The sequence below is a fragment of the Erythrolamprus reginae genome, chromosome Z, assembly GCF_031021105.1.
Source record: "Erythrolamprus reginae isolate rEryReg1 chromosome Z, rEryReg1.hap1, whole genome shotgun sequence".
Classification (NCBI taxonomy): Eukaryota; Metazoa; Chordata; class Lepidosauria; order Squamata; family Dipsadidae; genus Erythrolamprus; species Erythrolamprus reginae.
The window spans coordinates 143,059,081-143,080,126 of NC_091963.1; the positions used below are offsets into that span (position 1 = coordinate 143,059,081).

Here is a 21,046-nt window from a genome sequence, read left to right on the forward strand (position 1 = left end):
TAAAGGACGAGGAAGAGAATCGGAGCGCACGGCTCCACCCCAGCACTACCCTACTCCCCGCCCCCTTCAGCGCTGGCGGCTGAACGCCCCCTCCATTGTGTGTGTGTGGGGGGGGGGGAATAGAATGGGGCGGAGTTAGCTTCGCGCTGAACAACGATTGGTCCGAGCCCAGGGGGGCGTGATCAGGCGAAAAGAAGGTGTGTCTCGCACAAGCGGCAGGGGCGGGCCTTAGAGAAAGGAGGCGAGTCCGCGCGCGGCCCCGTCGGTCGGCGCTGGGCATCGGCAGGGGGCGGAGGCTGCGGCAGGAGCAGCGACAGCAGCAGCAGCGAAAGCGGCGACAGCGCCGGCGGTGGAGGAGCTGCCGCCGCTGCTGCCGCCGCCCCCTCGCGGCTTCCTTTCTTCCCGGGCCCGAGCGGCGGCCAGTGCCGCCGCTGCCACCACCGCCACGCTGAGCTCCTCTCGGGGGGCCCCTCCGCCGCAGCGCAGGTGAGGCTCCAAGGAAGGCTTTGCAAGGCTCGGCCCGGCTGCTGCTGTTTCGACGCCCCTGCTCTGCCTGAGTAACAGGACCCGGCCATTGGCAGTCGCTTTCTGCCCCACCTGGGACCCGGCCTCCTCCGTGAATGGAAGGTATAGCTCCATTTCTCTGCAGGGAGAGGATGAGTGGTCTACCTTGTTGCAGGTAGACGGTTGCATCATCGATGCTGGCCATGGAGGATGGGAGCTGTAGTCCCTCTGGGGCGCACGGGTGGGAGGGAGAAAGCAGTCGTAGCAGGTGCAGCAGTCCAGATGGGGGACGATGGGGCAGAGGATGTCTTTTAAAGGGTGAAGACCACTAACGTGTGGGTGATATTTGGGATGGGTGGGTTGTTTCTACTAAGATCTGGATAAAGAGCAATATTGCATTATTATTATTTTCATCTCTCTCTTTAGGAGATGCTTAAATGAAAAATTGAGTTCGCCTTCTCTAATCCTCCAAGGGGCAAAAGAGAAATGGAGGATTTTAGGGATCGGTATGGGTTGGCTGCCCAAAGCAGGGAGGGCTAAGAATGGGGAGACAGCATGGAGGTGTTAAGTGGGTAGGGATGTGTGTGTGTTCGTGTATCCCAGTTAGAATCTAGCTAGATCCTTCTGGAGGAGGAGGAGAAGATGAGGAAAGGAAGGATGAGGTCCACAAAGAAGGGGAGTGGTTGAGCAGGGTTGGAGGGAGGTAAAGTTTTGCACCAGGAATGAAACCAAAGGAAGGGCTTTGGGGAGGATACAGTGGATTAGAATTGGGAAGAGAGAGGCTACAAGAGAAGGAGATTGATGTTTTGGTTCAAAACAAATATTTAATAAAACGAGTAGAATTCTTTATTGGCCAAGTGTAATTGGACACACAAGGAATTTGTCATTGGTGCATATGCTCTCAGTGAACAGAAAAGAAAAGATCCATGTATCAAGCATCATGAAGTACAACACTTAATGATTGCCATAGGATACAATTAAGCAATCAGCCAACAATTAATATAAATTGTAAGGATACAAGCAACAAGTTACAGTCATAAGTTGGAGGACATGAGAAGAGTAATAGTAATGCAGCCTTAGTGAAAAGTTTGACAGTGTTGAGGGAATTATTTGTTTAGCAGAGTGATGGCATTCGTGGGGGGAAAACCTGTTCTTGTGTCTAGTGGTCTTGGTGTATAGTGCTGTGTAGCGTCGTTTTGAGGGTAGGAGTTGAAACAATGTATGCCCAGAATGCGAGGGGTCAGTAAATATTTTCACTTGTGTAGTATACACGTCCCCAGTGGAAGGCAGATTGTTGGGTAAAATCTATTTATATTCAGGTCAAGATGTCCCTCAGGAAGATCTGAAGGAGGTTAAGTAATGGATTCCCATTTTATTCCTTTTTTTTTTCTGAGATAGGAATTGGAATTCCATTTTTAAATTAAATTCTATCCAAATGTCTTGCATGTATAGATGCTTGTTTATCAAATATCTAAGCTGCTGTTCTCATGGATGTGACCGGGTGGCGTGCAGTAAAAACAATTAGAAACAAAGCTTTAAAACCATTAAGAAAAACTGATAAAAAATGTAAATATGAATAAAACCACTGGTGTTCTTTTGGTCCTTTAAGAATAAAATCCAGTATACGTGGATATAAAATCCAGGCTGTGACTACAGTTGTACTTGAGTGTCAAGGAACCAATAAAACAGCTGGAAATTACCGTGTTCTCTTGAAGTCAAATGTTCTCAAATATATTTTCAGGTTAGCGTTACTCATGAAAGAAATCAGTGCAAAAATTATCCCACAGGCCTCCCTTGTTCACATAGCATCAGTGGTTAAGCCTGTCTTCTTGACTTCATCTTTTTAGCACTTCAGGTGTCGAGGGAATAAAGTCCAGCTATGTTTAATATCTAATATATATTTATTCTGGAACGCTGTGAGAAGGGCGGCATAGAAATCTAATAAATAAATATATTTATTAGATATTATATAAAATTCAGAGAACTTTATGTAGTAAAGGTGATCGAAGGTCTGGATACTAAAACACATGAAGAATGGCTGCAGGATTTGCCTTACTCCAATGCTTCTCAATTCTCCGAGTCCTCAGAGAGGGGTGGCATACAAATCTAATTAATAATAATTTATTTACTTTATTTTATTTATTTATTTGATTTTCATGCCGCCCTTCTCCTTAGACGCAGGGCGGCTTACAACATGTTAGCAATAGCACTTTTTAACAGAGCCAGCCTATTGCCCCCACAATCCGGGTCCTCATTTTACCCACCTCGGAAGGATGGAAGGCTGAGTCAACCTTGAGCCGGTGATGAGATTTGAACCGCTGACCTTTTTTTTTTTGGAAATATATTTTTATTGATTTTATAAATGTGGTTACATAAAAACAAACATAAAACAGTGCACAGTGCATGTGCCCATCACCTGACCGACAGAGAGACCCCCATCACCACCACCACCCATTACAAGGGGTTCGGAATTTACTAGTTTATATATATATATATTTCCTTGGCTCTACTTTGCATTTGTTATTACTAAAAGAGTGATTGCAGTTTATTTTTCACATTTACATCACAGATTCTACTCAACATATAACCTTTCACCTTATTCCATCGTACCATCAGCTTCTCCAGTTTATTTTCATCAAAGTTGTTTAATCTTATTTCCATGATTTCAAAATGTATGTGATCCACCATGTACCAGTACCAATTCTGTAGTGTCCATTTTATAGACTCTTTCCAACCCAATACCACTACTGCTTGAGCACTTTCCAATGCTGCAGTTTTTATTTCTTTAAAATCTCCTACCTGCAGATCTACAGTCAGCTTTAGTGGCCTGCAGTACAGCACTCTACCTGCTGTGCCACCCCGGCTAATAATAATAATAATAATAATAATAATAATAATAATAATAATAATAATAATAATTTTCTGTTATACCCTCCTTGGAAGAAGGACACATTTCGTGCCCCCCAAACTCTGGCTGGAGTAGGCTGCCCTATCCACTTACCTTGGAGTTAGTCACATTCAACTCAGTGGAGCCTGTTTTCAGTTAGGCAGGCATGACTATCGTGGTTAAGTCCCTCTTTTGACATGAGGCCAGGTCGGCTTAATCAAGCCGATGTTTTGGGGTCACCAGCCTGGCCCATAAACACCGCCTCTGCCGGGCACTCACAATGAATGATGTGGAAGGAGGCTGTCCAAATCTTTCACCCAGGTGCAGAGGATGCTCCTCCTTGTCCAGCAGCAGGTTCACCATGCTTTGGCGGGTCCCAGGGGAAGAGCCTTCTCTGTGGCGGCCCCGACCCTCTGGAACCAGCTCCCCCCTGAGATTAGAACTGTCCCCACCCTCCTGGCCTTTCGTAAACTCCTTAAAACCCACCTCTGCCGTCAGGCATGGGGCAACTGAGATAACTTCCCCAGGCCTATATTGTTTATGTATGCTATGTTGTGTGCATGTTTTTTAAATTATGGGTTTTTAGTTTTAATTATTAGATTTGTATTGTGCATTGTTTATTTTCTGTTACTGTTGTGAGCCGCCCCGAGTCTACAGAGAGGGGCGGCATATAAATTTAATAAATAAATAAATAAATAAATGCTGTTCATTGCTACCGTGGCATCTGCTGAGAATAACAAGAACCCACACAGACGCCCTGCCGGCTGTCTTCTCTTCCGGGCTCGGAGCAGCATGCAATTGGGAAAACACTCCCTGTCTGGAGGAATCAACCGAGAGGGACTATGCGTGTTTCCCGAGGTCAGACTTGCTCCCCTGGCATTGCTCTGCGTCCCCCAGGAGGGTGCAGCCCCCCAGGAGGCTACGCCCCACTCCAAGTCCTCAGAGAGGGGCGGCATATAAAACCAATAAATAAATACATTTGAGAAGCACTAGGCTTGTCTAAAGAAAAGAAGACTTAAGGGTGACGTGATAGCAGTAGTTCGGTATTTGAGAAGTTGCAGGAGGAGTTCAGCTTATTTTGTAAAGCCCCAGAAGGCAGGACAAGAAACAATGGATAGATTAGTTGGGGGAAAGATCAAAAGCAACATGGGAAAATATTATTTTACTGAAAGAGTAGTAGATCCTTGGAACAAACTTCCAGCAGGCGTGGTTGGTAAATCCACAGGAACTGAATTTAAACATGCCTGGGATAAACATATATCCATCCTAAGATAAAATACAAAAAATAGTATAAGGGCAGACTAGATGGACCATGAGGTCTTTTTCTGCTGTCAGTCTTCTATCTTTCTATGAAACTAATCAAGGAGAGAAGCAACCTGGAACTAAGGAGAAACCACCTAATAGGGAGGACAATTAACAAGGCCTTGCCTTCTGAAATTGTGGGCTTGCCTTCAGAAACCATCATGAATTCTTGAAATTTCTGAAGCTTACCTTCCGAAATCGTGGGCATTCCACTGGAGGTTTTTAAGAAGAAACTAGACAGCCACTTATCCAAAATAGTATAGGACTGTGATGACGAAGCTGTGGCACATATCTGTGGGCACACATGAGCCATTGCCCTAGCTCAGGGCCAGCATACATGTGTGCGCCAGCCAGCCACTCCTTCCTCTTAGGAGTCTCTCCACATGGCCCGTTTTGGATACTTGGTCAGCACAGGGCTCGCCCAGAGGCTCTAAGAGGGTGTTTTCGTCCTCCCCAGATGTCAAGAAAACCTCTGGAGCCTGAGGAGGTCGAAAAACGGGCCTACCGGAAGTCTGAAGTTGGGCTGTTTCAGAAGCCTGCTAGGCCCGAAATGGGGCACATGGGAGATCATGTGCACATATGTGGGGGTTTGTGCGGGGGGGAGGTTCCACACGCATGTACAAGAGGGTGGAGTGCTGGGGGCACATTGAATTATGGAGTGTGGGCACACACATATAAACGAAAAGGAAAGGGAGGGAAAGAAAGAAGGAAGCTGTTGGAGTTTGCATTTAGTTACCCACTTGTTGGAATGTGGGAGAAAATCTGTAGAACACTCAGATTAAGCTCTGTCAGGTGTTGAAATTGGTTTCAGGTTGCCTAGCAGTTTCTCCAAGGAATTTCTAAAGAACAACTAGTTTAATCCTCAATTCCTGCAAGTAAGTAGTTTGGCTATGCTTGCTTGCCACTGTACATATAGATTTGAATAGAATATAATTGTTTATTGGCCAAGTGTGACTTCCGACTGACCCAATTCTGAAGCATAACACACCAGACATTGTGATCGTAGAGAAAAAGAAAGTACGGATCATCGACATCGCAATCCCAGGAGACAGCAGAATTGAGGAGAAGCAGCTAGAGAAATTAGTGAAATACGAAGATCTAAAAATCGAGCTGCAACGACTCTGGCATAAGCCAGTGAAAGTGGTCCCAGTGGTACTTGGCACGCTGAGCACAGTACCAAAGGATCTCAGCGGACATTTGAAAACCATCGGAACTGACAACATCTCCATCTGTCAGTTGCAAAAAGCCGCTTTACTGGGATCGGCAAACATAATTCGCCGCTACATCACGCAGTCCTAGCTGCTTGAGAAGCGCCCGACTGGTGATGAAATACGAAATCCAGCATAGTGATCTTGTTTGCTGTGTTGTACTGACATAATAATAATAATAATTATTATTGTTATTTATTAGATTTGTATGCCGCCCCTCTCCAAGGACCCATAAGGCACTGTTTTTCAGCCACGTAACTTTGAACAGTTACCAAATGAATGCTGGTTAAGTAAGGGACTGCCTCTGTGTCAGTGATAGCATACATTTTTTGGTTCCAATGCCAAAAGGGGAAGTACGGAGGGGGGGTGTCATGTACATGTGTTCCGACACCCATAATTCTATGTGCCCCCTCGCACATGTGCCTGTGATACCCCTGCACATGATGTCATGTGTGCTTTTCACTCTCCCCAGGCTTCAGAGTGTTTCTAGGAGCCTGGGGAGGGATAAAATAGCCTTCCCCGCCCACCCAGAGGTCCTTTGGAGGCAGAAAATGGTCCATTCGTCAACTTTTTGTTGAACTGGTCTGGAAGGCCCTTTTTTTTGCTCTCCCCAAGGTCCAGAGCCTAGCACCCCGGAGGCCCTCCAGAGGCCAAGAATGGCCTGTTTCAAGTTGGGAAATGGGCCATTTCTGGCCTCAGGACCTCCCCCCCTCCCCCCCGGAGGCCATTTCCACCCTCCCCATGCTCCTGGAAAGGCACTGGAGCTTGAGAGCAAAAAACAGGCCTTCCCCATCCCTTCTGGAGGCTATAAACATCAATAGACAATATACAAAAAATACATTTAAAAGATTGGGCGGGTGAACGGCAGATCTATGATAATAAGTTGTGCTGTAAATATTCTCAATATCCCGATATAGTATAGTTAAATAATTACATTGTATATAAATAAGAGATAAAGTTGAGTATGAAATAGCAGAAAAATGATAGACAGATAGGTTTGGTTTTAGTATATATCTTATTTCAATCCTTTACTAGAATAGAATAAACACCAGACTGTTATTTTTGTATACATACAATAACAAATGTTAATCAATCTGATTTTTTCTCTTCCCCCCCCCCTTTTTTTTCTAACCAGCAGTAGAAAGAGTCCCAGCAGTTATAAAAGACAGAATCTTCGTTATTTCTAAGTTCCATAGTTAGTTTGGTCATTTCTGCGCAGCTTCTAATCTTGTCTAATATTAGTCCATCGTGTGGCTTGCATTGGCTGCCAATCAGTTTCCAGTCACAATTCAAAGTGTTGGTCATGACCTTTAAAGCCCTACATGGCAATGGACCAGATTACCTCCGAAACTGCCTGCTACCGCACGAATCCCAGCGACCGATAAGGTCCCACAGAGTTGGGCTTCTCCGGGTCCCGTCGACTAAACAATGCCGTTTGGCGGGGCCCAGGGAAAGAGCCTTCTCTGTGGCGGCCCTGGCCCTCTGGAACCAACTCCCCCCAGAGATTAGAACTGCCCCCACCCTCCCTGTCTTTCGTAAACTACTCAAGACTCATTTATACCGCCAGGCATGGGGGAGTTGAGATAGCTCTTCCCCCTAGGCCATTACAACTTATGCATGGTATGTTTGCTTTTATAATAGGGGTTTTTAGTTGTTTTTTTATTATTGGATTGTACATGTTGTGTTTATTATTGTTGTTAGCCACCCCGAGTCTGCGGAGAGGGGCGGCATACAAATCCAATAAATTATTATTAAATTATTATGTCATCATTTTTCCACCATTGTGCGAATGCTAGTCTGGCCGCTATAGTAATATGTATAACTAGATAGATAAAACTCCAGAATGTTTCCTCTTAGGTATCATAAGACAAAATTTGAAAAAAAAAATCATGTTTTTTTTTAACCCTCTGCATACACACAAAGCCTTCTCCATATGTGCAGTGGGTGAAAAAGAGCACGCTTCCCAACCCGGTAGGGAAGGTTCAAGTAAATTTCATTGCTGGTATAGGATCTCCTGCTTGAATAGGGGCTGGACTACAAGACCTCCAAAGTCCCTTCCAGCTCTATTCTGATTCTGATTTATGGTTCAATATTAGGGGTGAATTTGGTCAGCCACGCACAACTGTTGTGTTGACTATAGGCCGGTTGCAAAGGTGCGTGATGGAATATCTCCGAGACCGCCTTCTGCCACACGAATCCCAGAGACCGATGAGGTCCCACAGAGTGGGCCTTCTCCGGGTCCCGTCAACTAAACAATGTCGGTTGGCGGGCCCCGGGGAAGAGCCTTCTCTGTGGTGGCCCCGACTCTGGAACCAACTCCCCCCAGAGATTAGAATTGCCCCTACTCTCCTTTCCTTTCGTAAGCTCCTTAAAACCCACCTTTGTCGTCAGGCATGGGGGAACTGAGACATCTCCCCCGGGCATATACAATTTATGCATGGTATGTTTGTATGTATGTTTGCTTAGTAAATGGGTTTTTTAAAAATATTTTAAACTATAATTTAGATTTGTCATGAATTGTTTTATTTTGTTGTGAGCCGCCCTGAGTCTGCGGAGAGGGGCGGCATACAAATCTAAATAATAAATAATAATAATAAATAAATGTGCAGTGGGTGAAAAATAGCACGCTTCAAAACCTGGTAGGGAAGGTACAAGTAAATTTCATTGCTGGTATAGGATCTCCTGCTTGAGTAGGGGCTGGACTACAAGACCTCCAAAGTCCCTTCCAGCTCTATTCTGATTTATGGTTCAATATTAGGGGCGAATTTGGTCAGCCACACACAACTGTTGTGTTGACTATAGGCCGGTTGCAAGGGTGCGTGATGGCATATCTGTCCGCAAGTGGGTTTTTTTCTTTTTTGGAAGCGTCATAAATATTTATTCCCTGCCCTCTCCCTCTGTTGCTTCTGAACGCTCTGTGAATTTCAACTCAAGTGGGAAAGGCTAGCCACCGATGACTTATGAAAATAGAAGCTGCTTTTAGTAAGCAGCACATTGCCCGAGTGTCTGAGACCCACTGAGGCCAATTAAATGCTCCTGATGCGGCAAAGCTCTCGAGAAGCCAGAGGGAACAAATTGTAAGTGGTGAAATCCTGGAAAAACAATATCTGAGCTCCAGTCCTTCTTTTATTCCAGCCATTAAAAAATAAAAAGCGGTTCAAATCCACCTCCTTTTTTGCAAGCGCACAAGAATTTATTTTATTTTATTTTATTAATTCATTTGTCCAATACATAAATACATAGGAAGAAAATAGACATGTGATAATATAAAAGAGGGTGAAGGTGAACTTAGAGGAGACGATATATGAAAGGAAGAGAATATATAAGTTAGGTGAGAGAAAGGAAAGACAATTGGACAGGGGACGAAAGGCACACCAGTGCACTTACGTACGCCCCTTACTGGCCTCTTAGGAACCTGGAGAGGTCAATCGTGGAGAGTCTAAGGGAGAAATGTTGAGGGTTAGGGGTTGACACAATTGAGTCCGGTAATGAGTTCCATATTTCGATAACTCGATTGTTGAAATCATATTTTTTACAGTCAAGTTTGCCGTGGTTCGTATTAAGTTTGAATCTGTTGCGTGCTCTTGTGTTATTGCGGCTGAAGCTGAAGTAGTCATTGACTGGTAAGACATTGCAGCATATGAACTTGTGGGCAATACTCAGATCGTGTTTTAGGCGTCGTAGTTCTAGGCTTTCTAGGCCCAGGATTGTTAGTCTATTTTCGTAGGGTATTCTGTTTCGAGTGGAGGAGTGAAGGGCTCTTCTGGTGAAGTATCTTTGGATGTTTTCAAGGGTGCTGATGTCTGAGATGTGGTATGGGTTCCAGACAGATGAGCAGTAGTCTAGGATGGGCCTGGCAAAAGTTTTGTAGGCTCTTGTGAGTAGGGTGAGGTTGCTTGAGCAGAAGCTGCGTAGGATCAGGTTGACAACTCTAGAGGCTTTTTTGGCGATATTGTTGCAGGGAATTGCTACGATTCCCTTGCTACAGCCCCTTGCTACAATCCCCACCCCCACCCCAACCAGATATATGTGCGCACCTCCGACACTTGACAACTGCACAGTTCTGTTGGCAAGCTTTTTGAAAGTGGTCTCCCACTACCTTCTTTCATAAAGTTGTGTTTGCGCACAACACATGGCGGTTTGCTTTGACTTCGCAAATGGTTGTAAAAACAGCCATTGTGGTTTTTTGCAGCCTCACTTGTCGGGCTCAGCGTTTTGTGAGAACACAGCCGCTGTAGCTTGCTAATCATAGTTTATGAGATTCCATAAAACACAGCCTTAATTATTATCTGTGGTGCACTAGCCAGGATTTTAGTTGTGCAGCAGTACATTCGATAAATTACACAGTGTGAAAAGGTGTTTTTTTTTTCTTGTTCTGACAATGCTGGCAACTTTTACCTTGTGACTTTGATTTAATAACAACCACAAGAACAACAACCACAAGAACAACAACAACAGTAGAGTTGGAAGGGACCTTGGAGGTCTTCTAGTCCAACCCCATGATTAGGCGGGAAACCCTACACTACTTCAGACAGATGTTTATCCAACATCTTAAAAAATTTCCAGTGTTGGAGCATTCACAACGTCTGGTGGCGAGTTGTTCCAATGATTAATTGTTCTAACTGTCAGGAAATTTTTCCCCAGTTCTAAGTTGCTTCTCTCCTTGATTAGTTTCCACCCATTGCTTCTTGTTCTACCCTCAGGTGCTTTGGAGAATAGGTTGACTCCTTCTTTGTGGGAACCCCTGAGATATTGGAACACTGCTATCATGTCTCCCCTGGTCCTTCTTTTCATTAAACTAGCCATGCCCAGTTCCTGCAACCGTTCTTCATATGTTTAGCCTCCAGTTCTCTAATCCAGTGTTTTTCAACCAGTGTGCCGCGAGACATGGTCAGGTGTGCCGTGGGGAAATTAAACATGGGTCCCCAAACTACGGCCCACGTGCCGGATACAGCCCGCGGAGGCCATTTATCCGGCCCGCCACCAGCCGCCTCCATCCAAACATAAACATTCTTCTCACAATCCCTCCAGCTATCAGCAACAGGAAGAGTGGAGGCACAGGGAATGCTTACTAACCAATCATCTTCTAGGATTCATCCCGACCACTAGCGATGAACCAATAGCAGGCCGCCTCTCATCCATACCCAGGAAGGTCCCCGCTCGGGCTGCCGAGCACTTGTCATTATGTGGCCGTGGTGAGTAGTTGAAACTGCTACTCCTCCCCATGGTCCCGATTTCTAATCCTGGTCAGGACTGGAGATAAATGTTGCCACCACTAGATGAAGCTTCAACCTCAGCTGGTTATGTCTATCCTGATGGTGTACAGTGATCCCCCGGTTATTGCGTCCCCGACCATTGCGAACAGGATAATTTGCGATTTTTCAACCCGGAAGTCAAAATACCATCTACGCATGCGTGCCCTTTTTTTTCTATGGGCACGCATGCGTAGATGGCAACCGGGAGATCAGCTGCCCCACCCCAATCCAACTTTTTTTTCCTCCAAAAAATCCTAGGAGTTCTAAATTCTGGGTTTCTTCTCCCTTTAGATATTCCAAGAAAAGAATTTCCATCCTGGGCATACATATTACATTCTGGCATCTTTCTTCCTATACTTCCTATACAGATCGTGCAGAATGCAGCTGCGAGAGCAATCATGGGCTTTCCTAAGTATGCCCATGTTACACCAACACTCCGCAGTCTACATTGGTTGCCGATCAGTTTCCGGTCACAATTTAAGGTGTTGGTTATGACCTATAAAGCCCTTCATGGCACCGGACCAGGATATCTGCGAGACCGCCTTCTGCTGCATGAATCCCAGCGGCCAGTTAGGTCCCACAGAGTTGGTCTTCTACGGGTCTCATTGACTAAACAATGTCGTCTGGCGGGACCCAGGGGAAGAGCCTTCTCTGTGGCAGCCCCGGCCCTCAGGAATCAACTCCCCCCAGAGATTAGGACTGCCCCCACCCTCCTTGCCTTTCGTAAACTCCTTAAAAGCCACCTCTGTCGTCAGGCTTGGGGGAACTGAGACATCCCCCGCCCCTTGCCTATGTAATTTTGTGCATGATGTGACTATGTGTATGTATTTTATCTATTGGGGTTTTTTTTATTTTTCTTTTTAGACTTTGTAATGTAAAACTGTTATTTTAGATTTTAATTATTAGATTTGTTACCATGTATTGTTTTTATCACTGTTGTGAGCCGCCCTGAGTCTACAGAGAGGGGCGGCATACAAATCTAATAAATTAATAATAATAATAATAATAATAATAATAATAATAATAATAATACTGGACTACAAAAAAACCTTGACTTTACCCGTGTTCCTCCAGCACCAGGACCCCTATTTGTAAAAGCCAACATCTTTAAAACGGCGGTCCCCAACTTTTTAGACAGAAGGGACTGGTTAAAACAGCAACATATGCTGTTTACTACTGTTGTTAGCCGCCCCGAGTCCACGGAGAGGGGCGGCATACAAATCCAATAAACAAACAAACAAACAAACAAACAAACAAAATGTCTTCCTTAGACCGGGGTGGGGTGGGTGGGGAATTGTTTTCTGCGTAATCTACATTGTGCGTGCACACCGATGAAGTATCAATTGCTTGCCCACTGCTTGTGCAACCCAGTCCCAGGGGTGGAATTCAGTAAGTACTGGAGAACCGGTAGCGGAAATTTTGAGTAGTTCGGAGAACCTGAAAATACCACCTCTGGCTGGGGAGGGAGGGAATGGGGATTATGCAGCATCCTTCCCCTGCCACACCCACCAATCCACACCATGCCCACCAAGCTACGCCCACAGAACTTTTAATAGGCAAGTGAACACAAGAACAAGGGGACACAATCTGAAGTTAGTTGGGGGGAAGATCAAAAGCAACATGAGAAAATATTATTTTACTGAAAGAGTAGTAGATCCTTGGAACAAACTTCCAGCAGACGTGGTAGATAAATACACAGTAACTGAATTTAAATATGCCTGGGATAAACATATATCCATTGTAAGATAAAATACAGGAAATAGTATAAGGGCAGACTAGATGGACCATGAGGTCTTTTTCTGCCATCAGACTTCTATGTTTCTTTGTTTCTATGAACTGGTAGTTTAAAAAATTGGATTTCCCCACTGCCTAGTTCCTAACAATCCACAGCCTGGGGGTTAGGGACTCCTGCTTTAAAGGACCAAAATAAATAAATAAAAATTCCAGAATATTCATAATGGAATTGTCTATTCAAGAAAACGGAATATTTTTTGACCTGCGACTGCCCCCTTGAGCTCAAATGGCTCCAAAGCAGTGATGGCGAACCTTTTTTTCCTTCAGGTGCCAAAAGAGTGTACTCACACGCTATCACGCATGCACAAGTGCACACACCCATAATTCAATGCCTGGGGAGGGCAAAAACAGCTTCTCTCACCTACCCAGAGGTTCTCTGGAGGCTGGGAACAGCCTGCTTCCCAACTTCTGGTGGGCCCAGTAAGCTCATGTTTCACCCTCCCCGAGCCACAAATGTTTCCCTGGAGCTGGGAGGGTAAAAAGGCCTTCCCCCATCCCCCCGGAGGCTCTCTGGAAGCCAAAAATGCCCTCCAGAGCCTCTGTGCAAGCAAAATATCATCTGGCCAGCACATAACATGCATGTTGGAGGTGTTCTAAGCAACGGCTCGTGTGCCAGCAGATACGGCTCCGCGTGCCACCTGTGGCACCCGTGGCATAGGTTTGCCATCACTGCTCTAAAGAGTGGAAGGACTCAACCCTTGAGGCCATGCACAGATTACTTGGCCAAGCCATTTTGGCAGTAATTACTGAGGTTCAAGGAGATCCTTCGCGGTGATGTGCTGTGGTATTTCCCTTGTCCATTTCTGGCTAGCAGGAGTAGGAGAAAAAAAATGTGGCATGTGTGTCATCACCTAGCAACCTAAGGAAGGCTGCTACCATGGTCAGCCAGGGGCTGCAGTCTCTCTGTGCGAATACCGTCACTGTAGACTCACATCCTGCAGTTGCCTTCATTGGAGGTGTGGGAGATGCTCCCATGTGGGCCAGACCTGTCCATCCAGCTTGTTCTATTGGCCAAGCGAGATTTGCCATTACAGTGAAGCAGCGAGCACAAAGAGGAAGAGTTGGCTCATGCGGACCGATTGCGAGTCAAGGAAAACGTAGATCTATGCTTGACTTGGCATGATGGATGTTCTTCAGCTTATGGATCAACTTGAACCAGAGCTTTATTTAGGGGTCCTTCTGACCAGGCAGTGTTGTTGTGGGCTGTGTTGTTTCCTCCTAGGGCAGGGGTGTCAGATTCAAGGATCCAGCCCACGGGGTGTATAGATCTGGCCTGCGGGCCACCTTGGACACAGAAGACCTCAGGACCTCTACCAACCCAAGCACCATTTTTGCTGGCAGGGGGTTGTAGGAGGCCGTTGCAGCCGAAAACAGAGCTGACAGAGGCCCTGGGTGGGACTGCCAAGCTCCGTTTTTGCTGGCAGAGAATTGCAAGAGGCAGTTGCAGCTGGAAACGGGGTTTGAGAGTCCATTTTTTACTGCCAGAGCGCTGGGGCCAACACAGGGGTCCCTCCCCCCGACTTATGAGCTTAGAACTACGGCGCCTAAAACACGATTTAAGTATTGCCCACAAGATCATATGCTGCAACGTCCTATCGGTCAATGACTACTTCAGCTTCAACCGCAACAACACAAGAGCACCCAACAGATTCAAACTTAATATTAACAGCTCCAAACTTGACTGTAAAAAATTTGACTTTAGCAATCGAGTTATCGAAGTGTGGACTCAATAGTGTCAACCCCTAACCCCCAACATTTCTCCCTTAGACTATCCACGATTGACCTCTCCAGGTTCCTAAGAGGTCAGTAAGGGGCATACATAAGTGCACTAGTGTGCCTTTCGTCCCCTGTCCAATTGTCTTTCCTTTATCTCATATATCATATATATTTTCTTCCTTTCATATATCTTCTCCTCTATTTTTACATATTGTCTTTATATATATTACTTCATGTCTATTCTCTTCCATATGTATTGTGTATTGGACAAATGAATAAATAAATACGTAAAATAAATAAGTGACATCAAGCTGTCCATGCCCACCCTGGTCATGCCCCCTCCCACAAGGTCAAACACAACCCTAATGGCAGCTCTCAATGAAATCAAGTTTGACACCCCTGTCCTAGTGCAAAAGGATCTCCAGATTGGTAAACTTTTTAAAGACTTGTGGACTTCAACTCCCATAATTCCTCAGTCGCTCTGGCGGGGGAATTCTGGGAATCGAAGTCCACTGATCTTAAAAATGACCCAGTTCGGAGAGTCTTTTCCCTTGGGTATATCCACCATTTTCATGTCTCCTTCCTGATTTTGATAACGCTCAGTTTTCAGTCCCTTCCTTCCCCCCCCTTCCCCCCCCCTTCCCTCCCTCCCCGGCTTCTTCAAATGTTGTGTGACAGTGTGACACCAAAGCTATTATTCCAATTTCTCACTTTTTGTTTTTCGCCCTTCCTGCCTTTCGATACCTGAAGTGCCACCAGATTCGGTTTGCTTTGCTGTCACATTGTTCAGAGAGTTTCTATGCCGTGACGATGTTTCCTGAGGGGGCGTCTGTTCAGCACTTGTAAAGACTATGTCCTTATGAGGCACATTTCCTACACTTTCGTTTGAATTAGCTTGGCATGTTCAGGGTCAGTTCAGAAAATGCTTGTATTTTTTTCTCTCTCCTGTGCAGAAACAGAGAAGAACGGTGGTTTTGTGTCCTGTAGCCATTTCTGGGAATAAAACAGTGGTTGAATTCTCTGGTGAACTCCTTACAAAGCCCTGGGGTTTGAGAAACACTTGCTTGCCCTGTGGTCAGTGTTCCCTCTAATTTTTGGGGTGGGTGGGCGGAAAAGTATAGTGTCTGAGCGGCAGTCCCTTCGGGACTGGGCGGCACAGAAATAATAAATAAACAAACAAACAAGCAAATAAAAAGCCCACCCTGTTTTGCCTCAGAGAATTTCAAAATAAAATACTGTACTGTGTGTCTATAACAGTGAGCTCATAATAGGGCAACTCTATCAATATCAAAATGCCACTTAAATAGTTGAGCTAGTTTCAAACTAGATTTTGATTTTCTTTCTCTCTTCATTACTCCCATTCTTTTCCTTTTCCTTTTCCTTCCTCTCTTTTTTCTATCTGTTTCTCTCTCTTCCTCTCTCACTCTTTCCCTCTCGGCTTCTGGGCAGGTTTGGAAAACTCTGAGTTGATGATGATTTTTATCATCATCATTACTGCAAGTGCTTAAGTGAGCGATTGCTCACTGCTCAGCTTAGAGGGAACTATGCCTGTGGTTATTTATTCATTTGCATCCCCCCAATTTTACTATTTTTACAGATAACTCAAGGCAACAAACATAACCTATAGCACATCTTCCTCTTCCTATTTTCCCCACACGACAACAACCCTGTGAGGTAGGTTGAGTAGAACTGCTCCCACCCTCCTTGTCTTCCGTAAACTACTCAAGACCCACCTATACCGCCAGGCATGGGGGATTTGAGACATCTTTTCCCCAGGCTCCTTATAATTTATGTTTTGTATGTATGTGCTATTTGGTTTTTTAATTATGACAGAATAGAATAGAATAGAATAGAATAGAATTTTTATTGGCCAAGTGTGATTGGACACACAAGGAATTTGTCGTGGTGCATATGCTCTCAGCGTACATAAAATAAAATATACATTTGTCAAGAATCATGTGGTACAACACTTAATGATTGTCATAGGGGTCAAATAAGCAATGAGGAAGCAATATAAATAAAAATATTAGGATATAAGCAACAAGTTACAGTCATACAGTCAACATGGGAGGAAATGGGTGAAAGGAATGATGAGAAAAACTAGTAGAAATAGAAGTGCAGATTTAGTAGAAAGTCTGACAGTGTTGAGGGAATTATTTGTTTAGTAGAGTGATGGCGTTCGGAAAAAAACTGTTCTTGTGTCTAGTTGTCTTGGTGTGCAGTGCTCTGTAGCGACGTTTTGAGGGTAGGAGTTGAAACTATTTGTGTCCAGGATGTGAGGGGTCAGTAAATATTTTCCCCACCCTCTTTTTGACTCGTGCAGTATACAGGTCCTCAATGGAAGGCAGGTTGGCAGCAATTGTTTTTTCTGCAGTTCTGTGTCGGTCCTGTTGGGTTGCAGCACCAAACAAGACAGTTCTAGAGGTGTAGATGACATACTCAGATAGGGTTTTTAATTATTTTTAATATTAGATTTGTGCCATTATAATATTGTTCTTATCGCTGTTTTGAGCCGCCCCGAGTCTTCGGAGAGGGGCGGAATACAAATCTAATAAATTGAATTGAATTGAATTGAGTTGAGAGAGGGAGAGAGAGGAGGATGGGGCTACCCTAAAATCATCCAGGCTAGGCTTTCATGGTCAAAGCAGGACTTGAACTCATCACCTCACTTTCTAGCTTGGTGCCTTTAACCACTGGCTCTAGGGATGAAATTAGGAAGACTGAAATAATAAGTTGAACTTGGTACCCATCTCTTTATGATAAAGGAATGGGGCTATATCTATACTCACCTCAGTCAGGGCATCATTTAATAATTGATCTGTGTAGATCAGGGATGTCATTGACGGCCACATCAGGGTTGTGTTTGACTTTGGGGGGGTCAGGGTGGGCATGGCCAGCTTGACGTCACCTATGTCGGGGATCCCCTGTGGCTGCCTGAGTGCTGTGTCAGCGAAAATTTATTATTTTTATTTATTAGATTTGTATGCCGCCCCTCTCCATAGACTCGGGGCAGCTCACAACAATAACAAAGACAATGTAAGAACAAATCTAATAATTTAAAAAACACTAAAAACCCCATTATTAAAAGCAAGCATACACACAAACAAACATACCATGTATAAACTGTATAGGCCCGGGGGAGATGTCACAGTTCCCCCATGCCTGACAGCAGAGGTGGGTTTTAAGGAGTTTATGAAAGGTGAGGAGGGTGGGGGCAGTCCTAATCTCTTGGGGGAGCTGGTTCCAGAGGTTTGGGGCCGCCACAGAGAAGGCTCTTCTCCTGGGTCCCGGCAAACAACATTGTTTAGTTGACAGGACCCGGAGAAGGCCAACTCTGTGGGACCTAACTGGTCGCTGGGAATCGTGCGGCAGAAGGCGGTCCTCCTGTGTTTGGCTGTGATTGCCTCCTGCAACCCTCTGCCAATAAAAACAGACCTCAGGAGGGCCCTCCTGAGCTCCCTTTTCGCTGGTAGAGGCACTGGAGGCTGGTCCTTTGTTGTTTCCAAGGCGGCCACATCTAAGCACCGGGTCTCCTGGGCCTTGTGTTTGACACCCGTGGTGTAGATGGATGACAAACTGCACACTGCGGTTCTCGGTGCTCTCAGACATAATCTGCCTTGTGGTTGTGGTGTTAACGCACCCGACAATAAGACCCCGAAGAGAGATCTCTCTTAGCGATGTTGACGGTGCAGATGCAGCTGTGTTTTTTAAAACTCTCCTTGGCACGCAACACCCCCGTAGTATGGAGTGTAGGGGGAAAAAATTCAGAATCCCTTTTTTTGTGATGGTTGTTGTTGCTAATTGCCTCATTCTCTGCAGAAGAGTACAGACAGCAATTAGCATCCATCAGATTATGAAGAAGGTTCTGAGCTTTGTCGTCTCCGGGATAAACAGTATGAATAGCAGTATTACTAATCTGAGGTCAAATGCCCTGGGATCTCATTAATTCCAATTGGAAGTTAGTGTCTCTCTCTCTCCCTCCCTGCCCGCCCCTTCTTCTACCCACAGAAGGGTTCAGGAAAGTTACTCAGCCCTATCAGCATTAACCAAAGACCTTCATCTGTGGGAACGTGGGAATTCATTTATCGCCCCTCCCCTTTTTTTTGTCCAAATTAGTTGTCAGTTGCTTCACACCAGCTGGGACACAATTCCTTTCCCCAATTAGAAGCCAATGGGAAGGTCAAATTCTCACCTCCTGGAGTTGCGGCTTTTTTCAATGCTGGAAGCTTTCAAGAAAAGATTTGGACAATCATTTGTCCAAGATGGATTGAGCCAGGGCTCCTGCCTTTAGAGGGTTGGACTAGGACAGTGGTGGCGAACCTTTTTTGGTTCATATGTCAAAAGGGAGTGTTTGCATGTGCTAGCCGTTCCTTTCCCCCAGGCATGCGCACCTCCTGCTCATGCGCACAATCCCCCTTGTCCCTGTGCTTGTGCACAGGCCTCACGGAAGCCTTGGATGGTGAAAAAACAGCCCAATGGGCAAACCAGAAGTCCGTTTTCCAAACTTCCGGTTTGCCCGTTGAGTGGTTTTTTTTGCACTCCGGGGCTTCAAGGAAGCTTCCCTGAAGCTTCTGGAGGGCAAAACAATATTCCCCAAGGCCAAAAATCAGTTGGCTAGCATGTGCTTGCGTGCTGAACTCTCATATGCCTGCGTGTGCCAACTGTGGCTTGTATGCCATAGGTTTGCCATCACGGGACTAGGAGATATGTACATTCCTTTCCAGACGTAGGTTTCTTGGAAAGAAGTCAGGATTAGCAGGACTCTAAGCCAAAGCCGTTGTTTTTGGGAAGTCACATGGACGATTGGATGTGTTGTCCTTTCTGGAACGCTGACAATGTGTACGAAAGGCAAATGAACAGAGAGGTTTGCAGATAGGTGGATCTGAGTTTTGCTTGGATAGAGATGGTCCTCGATGTACGACTGCAATTGAGCCTAAAATTCCTGTTGCTAAATAAATTTATTTATTTATTTTATTTTATTTTATTTTATTTTATTTTATTTTATTTATATAATAATAATAATAATAATAATAATAATTTATTAGATTTGTATGCCGCCCTCTCCGCAGACTTTATTTATTCATTCATTCATTCATTCATTCATTCATTCATTCATTCGACTTCTATGCCACCTAATCCCGAAGGACAAAGGGCGGCTTACAACAATATAAAATACAAGACAGTAAAAAGAAGTCAAATATAAAACTAAGTTATAAAACCATTAATTTAAAGCCCTAATAAAACATGATAAGCTAACCCAACGTGCATACTAAACATTCATACAATTTGGCCATTGTTGTTGTTGGTTCATGGCCCCAGGCCTGTTGGCAACGCCAGGTGTTCATAGCCTTGAGGAAGGCCAATAGGGTAGGAGCAGTACGGACATCGGGGGAATTGATTCCATAGAGCCGGGGCGGCCACAGAGAAGGCCCTCCCCTGCAGTCCCGCCAGCCTGAAAATGAAACATTTGTTAGCACTTAGACTTATGTGCCACTTTGTAGCATGCGACAAGCCTCTCTAAGCAGTTTACAGAGTCAGCCTATTGCTTCCAAACAATCTGGGTCCTCATTTTACCCAACTCGGAAGGATGGAAGGCTGAGTCTGAGCCTGCAATATTGTGTTCTAACCATTGTGCCACCATGGCTCTTTGCTATCTGATGGCTAAGAGAGTTTTACCTCTTTTTACAACATTTCTTGCCACAGTTGTTAAGCGAATCATTTAAATATGTTAAAGGATTAAATAAGGTTCAGGAGGGAAGTGTTTTTAATAGGAAAGTGAACACAAGAACAAGGGGACACAATCTGAAGTTAGTTGGGGGAAAGATCAAAAGCAACGTGAGAAAATATTATTTCACTGAAAGAGTAGTAGATCCTTGGAATAGATCCTTGCCCTAGATAAGGGCAGACTAGATGGACCATGAGGTCAGTCTTCTATGTTTCTATGTTTCTATGAATCACTGCAGCTGTTCAGTTGGCAACATGGTTGTTAAGTGAATCTGACTTCTACATTGACTTTGTTCATCAGGGTCACTACAATTGTCATAAATATAAGCCACGGCCAAATATCTGATTTTTGATCAGATGACCATGGTGATGCTTGCTCGAGCCGCCCGAGTCTATGGAGGGAGGCAGCATACAAATCTAATAAATAATAATAATAATGGTCAAAAGTATGAAACACTGTCATGGGTATTTTTTTTTCTAGAGCTGTTATTAGCATGTATCTAGATTTCTCGTTTTGAACCACAGGAGAAAAAGATAAACATATTTTGTTAATAATATAGAACAGGGGTGCTCAAATTTAGCAAACTTGGCAAGCAAACTTTAAGACTTGTGGACTTAAATTCTGGGAGTTGGAGTCCACAAGTCTTAAAGTTGCC

At 44.7% G+C, this 21,046-nt stretch overlaps 1 protein-coding gene across 5 annotated transcripts in view; it reads left to right on the top strand.

Annotated features, from left to right (window-relative positions):
* The first annotated feature begins 265 nt into the window (after window positions 1-265).
* Window positions 266-21,046, top strand: part of LOC139154660 (vigilin-like) — a 78,274-nt gene continuing 57,493 nt past the window's right edge. For all 5 annotated transcript variants that reach the window (XR_011556952.1, XR_011556953.1, XM_070729521.1 and 2 more), the window contains exon 1: window positions 266-627. The gene's annotated coding sequence lies outside the window, so the exon portion shown is untranslated. The remainder of the gene's footprint in view (window positions 628-21,046) is intronic.